Below are 7,817 nucleotides of genomic sequence, written 5' to 3'. Positions count from 1 at the left end.
ATCAGTCAAGGTTTTTGAGAGTAGATTATTTGTTCTTCTAAATTTGAAGTCAATGCAAAATCACTTCTGTTGGGCCCACTGAAGTCTTGATGGCATACCTATGTGAGTGTTACCGGGGTTGAACATCAGCGTGTCGAAGTTGAAATCAAAGGCACTCATAAAATGTCGTATGGGTGTGTCTAGGCCTGCTGACCAAATACGCCTAATTGTCCCCCGAATTTCTAATCGAGAGGTGAAACTGATGAATGCCTCACCATTGATGAGGATCCCGAGGTGTCTTAGTAGGATCTTTGTAATAATGATATGAATACACCGCACAATCGTATGGCTGGACTTTTTCTTCTTGATCTGGCGTGGAATTTGGCGGACATAGTGTAATCAAGCTCGAGCCACCTTCGTCAACATTGATGAAGTAGACGTATAACTCTAGTACAATATTCTCAGTAGAGTAATGGGATTCGATCACCGTCTCCAGCTCATTGCCCCTTGTGATCTCAAAAATTCTTTTTTGGATATCTACATTTAAAGCTCAAAATTCTTCTTTGGATTCCCACTTTACACCTAATATTTGTCTGAAGCTCTTTTAACCTTATGCTCCGGTTGAAAGCCAAATCCTCAGATTGGGCTGATACAAAAATAAGTCCAATTTTGGTCTCACAAATTTGACCGTTGTAATGGATAATAACTCTGACTCGTCTACTAATCTTGAACCAAAGAGTCTGTTCCATATTTTTAAAATCAAGAAAATAGTAAAAATATAATTCTCGTCACCTAAATTAAAAGACCCACACGTAATTTAACGAATTACCTTTGCTTGGAAAACTACGTTGAAATTTTAGTTTTTCACGACAACTCTCTTCTCCTAATGCCATGTATCATTATGGAAGCAATCTACTTGAAAGGTTGATATGGAAACTCAAGGGAATGTATTGAGTTTATTTTATAGAGAATAATACCCCGAGGCACATCAAACGATTCCATGCTACTTGAGCATCACGGGTTTTGAAGTACATAGTTAAAGTTAAAAATTGTGGGGGAGAAAATGCTCCTCGTAGGGGGTGTTTTTAGTAAGGCAAGAAAAACATGTTCTATAATATCATGTATCCCAGGATTCCCGGATTGCAGTGTTAGAAGTTGAAAATGGTAGGGGAGAAAACGCTTCTTCGCAACAACAATTTCAACAAGGCAACAATAATATCATGTATCCTAGGTTGCATTGAGCTTAGAGGCAAAAGCAATTAAGTTAGGGTTAGGGTTGAAATGCCTAGAAAGAAAACGCTCATTACAGGGGCGTTTTCAACTGACATGGTAGTGAAAACACTTCTTACAGGGCGCGTTTTAATGCCACATGTCTAACATCTTAGTGGAAAATGCGTCTTGCATTAGTAGTGTACAATGCCATGTCGACAGAAAATGTCCTCTGTAAGGAGCGTTTTCACTTTGGGCGTTTCAACCCTAACCCTAACTTGATTGCATTTGCCTCTAAGCCCACTGCAAACTAATATTCCCGGGATAAAATAAAAAAAAATTATTTTTTTACCTTGCCCCACCCCCTATATAAATGGTCGTTCCCACCCCCTACTCCATCATATCTCTGTCTCCTTTAAATTATTTTCTTTTTCTTTTTATTGCGTGTTAAAATATCTGAGTTTAAAGATTTATTTCTCTTTGACTTTGAGGCAGAGGCGGAGTTAGGGCGGGCTGGCAGGGGCCCCAACCCCTTCTAAAATGTAAATTTTGTATTTAGGCATTTAAATTGTTTTAAAAATTTTAAATTAGTAAAGGTAAAATTGCACTTAGGCCCCCTAAAATTATAAAAATTTGATTTAATCCTTTAAAAATTATAAAGATATAGACTATAAAAAATTAAAATTTCATTCGACCCCCCTAAAATTTTGTTCTGGCTTCGTCTCTTCTTTGAGGGAGACATAGTCATAGTTTTAAGTTGTGTTTGGGTTCACGATGATGTCGTGGAGCTCGGTAACCTAGAAATTTCACCTGTCGTGTGAGTATGAAGCCATCACTTGAGAATCCGATATCGCATTGCAACTCAAGATCCAAGTTGATAGTGATTATACGGTTTGGGGTTGAAGTGTAACTAGTTTCAAGTTTACAAAGGTTATGTTGTCAAAGGATGGAGCATAACTAGGGCCATAGTTGATGGTGGTTATGCAGGCATGACAATGAGTTTCTTCTTGTTAGAGGAGGATATAGAAGTCAAAGACAAAAAACACAGGGGTCTTTCAGTATAATCAAGTAATTCGTTTTGTTCATCTCCACCGAAGGCAGTGACCCTTTTACTAAAACCTGTTACACCCCAATTCTATCATAGGTTATAATAACGAGGTCACCGCCTTCGGTGGTGATGGAAAAACGAATTACTTGATTAGATTGAAATGTCACTTCATTTTTCTTCTTTGACTTATGTATGGGTTTTATAAAGCATCTTCCTCTAACGAGGAAAAACTTATTATTGTGCCCGCATAACCACTGTCAAGTATAGACCTAGCTATACTACATCCTTTGACAACATAACGTTTGTAAACTTGAAGCCCTATTTACACATCAACTCGAGACCGTATAATTATAGTCAACTAGGAACTTGAGTTGCAACGCGATCTGACTTCTCAAGTGATGGCTCCATACTCAAATGCTAGATGAAATTTGTAGGTCAACCAGCTCCACGACACCACCGTAAATTCAAACATACCTTAAAACTATAACAATGTCTATCTCAAATAGGGGAAAAAATAAATCTACAAACTTCTAATTTTCATCTGCAAGAGAAAAAAGAAAAAAAAAATTTAGCAAAGTGAAAACGCGTCCTATAAGGAGTATTTCCATTGATGTGGCAGTGAAAATGCGCCTTGTAAGAGACGTTTTCATTTCTCTCCTAAAAACGCGCCCTGTAGGACGCGTTTTCCTTTTTCTCTCCAAAAACAACATATTTCGGTAAATTTTAAAAAAAAAACGACATAGATACTCAAATGTTTTTTTTTTCAGTATATATTGTTAAATTAGCCAAATATTTTTTCCAAAAATCGAATAATGATTTAAGTGTAGAATTTTTAATTTTAATAATTACAATATATTGAAAAAAGTAAATACTTTATACCATTATGAGAAGTAAGTAAAGCAAGATATAGAAGTAGAAATTTGAGAATACAAACACAAAGCTTTATTTACATTACAAGGTGTATAGGGTAATAAAATATGTTACTATTGAACTGAAACCAAATAAAACAAACAGGGTGAAGTTTCCAGTTTCTTAGAAGCACATGTCCAGGCAACAGTAACAACACAGGCCGCTACAACTGCATATAAACCCAAAAATCAAAAGTCAATTTCATTATTTCTAATCCTTTCTCTATCAGTTTATTTGGTAAGTTTGTCTTTAACGCATCCAAATCATTGAGAGAGAGAGAGAGATTACAATCCACTCCAAAATCCATTGCCTTTGGACTCGGTTTTTCCCATAGGATTTGGAGGTTGATATGCCATCTGGGGAGCTACACAATTAGGATTAGGTGGCGTTGGGACGGAGGGAATATCTGCTATCCTCAACACCAAAAAATTGCTAATATAAGCTATAACCTTCAAACGTTTAGACTCAATTATTAATAAACATAGAGGAAGCTTACCTTTAGCATCGTATTGATCATATTCAACCATGTTACAACTTGGAATGGACTGATCTTGATATCAAGTCGAAAACAAGAATGTTGAGAATAGCTAGCTGGATAACTATAAGATGAGATTAAAGGAAGGGTCTCAAAGGGTTAATATAAAGACACAAGTAAGTGGAGTTGTTACAGCTTTACCATGGTATTTGGTAGATAAGCAAGCTATGACCATTATCTAAAGCTATCCCCCACCTTTGGAATGTTTCAACTCATTCTTTAGAGGACAACTAAGCAATGAGATTTTGATGTTGGTGAGGGTAATTCCATCATTTTCACATGATAAAAGAAACGAAACACGGAAGAATGTTCATATTTAAAAAAAAAAAATTTAATTTGTATTGAAAATTATATACTAATTCATTTCTATGCATGCTAGATTATAACATGTTCACAGAAGGGTTCAAATATATAAATATCTATTAAAAATTCTATCACGAGACAACTCTCTATAAGGAACTCGGTAAAATAGTCCCATAATTTCGGGAGAAGGGATGTCTTCTCACAAAGGGGGTCGTAGGACTTGTGGAAACCACAAATATAGAACACAAATGTGTATTTTAAAAAACAATGAAACGTATACCTTGAAACTAATAAATAATAATTACACACAAAACGATCTTCAAATAAAACAATTAAAAAATATTAATTGAGAATTAAACTAGAACCAACAAATTCATATAGAAAACCCTTTTCACTCAACTAATAATCATTTATTAATATATTTTGTTCACCTACAATATGAGTGTGATAAAATCTAATACACATAAAATAAATTATTAGCATGTAAAATTATATACCAATTTTAATACACAACAAATAATATAAACAATAATTTAATTATTATTTTTATTATATGTTGATGTATTCCAAGTTTTATTAATGTATTTAAAATATTGTAAATTGATATATCTTTTACATACTATTAATTAATTTTATGCATTGATTGATGTAATAAATTATCCGAGTCATTTTCATGATATTTTAATTATTCCACTATATTATTTTTTATCTTAATTAATTTTATATTTTTAAAAGCTTGCTTCTAACCCAATTATAATAATCTTTTGTAATTTTCATATATATATATATATATATATATATATATATATAAAAAGATGACGAGATAGATGAAGTGAATTCTAACCCATGGATTTGTTTGGTTGGTTATTTTTAAAGTATTGGTTGTTCATAGTTTCATTTGGTAGATTATTCATAGTAATTTTTTAGGGGTTTAGTTTATATCAGCTTGATTGATTTAATTAGTTTGATTAAAATTTATTAAAATTAAAAATTGATTTAATTGATTTAATCGTCAATTTAATTAATATTTTAATCGATTTAATTGGTCTATACTATTTATTAATCTAACCGATTCGCAATCTGACTGATCCAATCAATCAATTCAATTTGATTTGATTGATGTCCTGGATTAAAATAATCTCCCACTAACTATTTTTTTTTTGATTTACAAATTCCAAGAGTGATGCAAATTATAACCAAAATTTGTCCTTAAATGGTTAACTTCACTCACAATTGAGTTGTTTACTGGCTCTATAAACTTTACTCAAAATGTTGACCAACATGGGATTTGTTAAAAAAACAATAAAGGGTATTTTGGAGGAAAAGCTCTTGATGACTTTCTTCTCATTAAAATCAATTTAATCAAGAATGGAAGATAGGTTGGGTTTAATGCTTTTGTTTGTTTATGATTCACCACCAACTTTTATCATTTCATGGCTTCCATGCATGTTTGCTTTCTACTATTTCTAGTTCACATTTTAGCATTTATTCATGGAAATTGTTTTTCACAAGATATGGCCTCCATGCCAAAATTTAATTTGTTTGAAATACTAAAACAATTTTTTTAAAATAATGGAGTTGCCATTGATTCATCTACATTTTGTCATTTTAATAAATTTTCAAATTCAACAAAATAAAAATCGTATGAGGAAAGTATTAATACTCACAACGTCCATTTTAAAAGTCTTATCGATTAAATGAATTTAATTTTAATATTTAAAAATAATTCCCCACACCAAAATCATGAATTTTATTACATTCAAAAAGTTGGTATCTCTTCAGACAAGTTGATGGAATATGAGAATGTAATTTTATTTTTTGACAATTTTATTTCATTTCAAGAATCATATTTATATATATTTGTAATTAGCAAGTATCGAAGACTCTCTCAATACCAAAATGAAATTTTGATAGTTTTTAAATATTGTCTTTATTATTATTTTTAAATCTATAAAAATATATATGAAATATCACATTAACAAACACATACATGATAAAAACATAAAATGAGAAGTAATCTTCCATTTTTTTAACAATGATTTTATTTATTATTCTAGAATTTGTAGAGCAAAACAATTAACACAAAAAGAAATACTTGGCCAAATTTAATCCTCAATGAAATTTATTAATGAATTAGCCACTTTTACTTAAAGATTGAATTTAAAGCATTTTAACTAATCAATTTTATCTTGACGTTGGTTTTATAAAAGATTGGGACACATGTATTACTAATATTTTTCTTTTTTGAAAAAAATAATCAATACTCGTCGTAAATGATAAAGGATAAACTCTATCAACACAATTACAAAGGTTTTAGTCTTAGCATCAATAGGACATGAAGACACATTAACAATTGGCTTTGTCACAACTCAAGCACGGCATATCTGGAGTGATAGCAAGTACTTAATACGATAAGGAAATCAACCCTGGATGGTCCAAAGCAGTGAGCAAAAGTTAACAAAAGAATCGGGCATTCCTCAAACTAAAGAGGATGACAACAAAACCATCCCCAAAACCACTTGTAAAACTAAGGTTACATGATTAAGCAAGACTAAAAAACGTGTTATAAGAGTAAGCAAAAACTTCTAAAGCTGAAAACTTATTAAACAATATAAAAACAAACAAAAAAAAACATATAAAACTTAAGACAACACAGGTCTAAATCAACTCGCAAAATCATTTATTATTTGAAATACTCTTAAAATAGAAACATATTAAGAAGCTAACGAAGAGCCACTCGCTTTCCACGAAAAATTACTGGTGGCCAATAGAGTTTTAGCAAACGACAGGCACCATCATCTGTCCATCACAACTTGTGAAGGCAACAAAGATACCCACAAAATAGATATGCAAATTAAAAAGAGAGAAGACATGTGGAATGAATGAGAAAAAGAAAGAAAGAAAAGGTTGGTGGGAGGGAGAAAAAGCCGGGCGATAGCCAACCCGAAGGCTGGCACTGCCGCAAGGCAAAACAAAATATAAGAAGCAAATAGCTTGAAGAAAAAAAGAGAAAAGTTTTTAGGTTTTTTTTATTTATTGCTAATAATTTTTTATCTGCTCGTTATCCTAAAAAATTGGATTTAATAGTTTCCAAGATTACTAGGCATCTCGAAAAACCGAAAACATATCGCAATAAAAAAATGGTTTGAGGCAATTATATAATTTCATTTTTTTTTGTCAAAAAATATTTTGAACACATTTTTTTTATTTTTAAGCATTTTTAGGTACATATTTATATAAAAAAAATCCTTTTTTTTTCCAAGTCGTTTACTTATATTTTGTTTTGCAACAGCAATGCTAGCCTCTAGGCTAGCTATCACCCATCTTTTTCTCCCTCCCACCAACCCTGTCTTTCTTTTTCTTCTCATTCAGTCCACATGTCTTCTCTCTTTTCAGTTTGCAGATCTATTTTGTGAGTATCTTTGTTGTCTTCACAAGTTTTGATGGATAAATGACAGCGTCTATCGTTTACTAAAACTCCACCGGCCACCAGTAATTTTTCTTATAAAGTGGGTGGCTCTTCATCGGCTTCTTAATATGTTTTTGTTTTGAGAGTATTTCAGAATAATAAATAATTTTATGAGTCTATTTGGACCCGTATTGTCTTAAGTTTTATATGTTTTTTGTTTTTTTTTATTGTTTAATAAGTTTTCAGTTTTAGAAGTTTTTATCTACTCTTGTGGCATGTTTTTTAGTCTTACTTATGCATGTAACCTTAGTTTAACAAGTGATTTTAGGGATGGTTTTATTGTCGTCCTCTCTAGTTTGGTGAATGCTTGATTATTTTGTTGATTTTTGCTTGATGCTTTGGACCATCTGAGGTTGATTTCCTTA

General features: G+C 31.8%; 1 long non-coding RNA gene across 1 annotated transcript; it reads right to left on the bottom strand.

The window, feature by feature from the left end:
- Positions 1–3,155: 3,155 nt before the first annotated feature.
- Positions 3,156–3,783, bottom strand: LOC108463677 (uncharacterized). The gene is made up of 3 exons (XR_001868124.2): positions 3,642–3,783; positions 3,434–3,551; positions 3,156–3,314 (listed from the first exon to the last, which is right to left on the bottom strand). It is a non-coding gene; the product is annotated as an uncharacterized LOC108463677 (long non-coding RNA).
- Between the last annotated feature and the right edge of the window lie 4,034 nt (positions 3,784–7,817).

The sequence above is a fragment of the Gossypium arboreum genome, chromosome 13 (genome assembly GCF_025698485.1).
Source record: "Gossypium arboreum isolate Shixiya-1 chromosome 13, ASM2569848v2, whole genome shotgun sequence".
Classification (NCBI taxonomy): Eukaryota; Viridiplantae; Streptophyta; class Magnoliopsida; order Malvales; family Malvaceae; genus Gossypium; species Gossypium arboreum.
The sequence above is the reverse complement of the archived record's forward strand: the minus strand, read 5'-3'. Positions and strand labels throughout refer to the sequence as shown.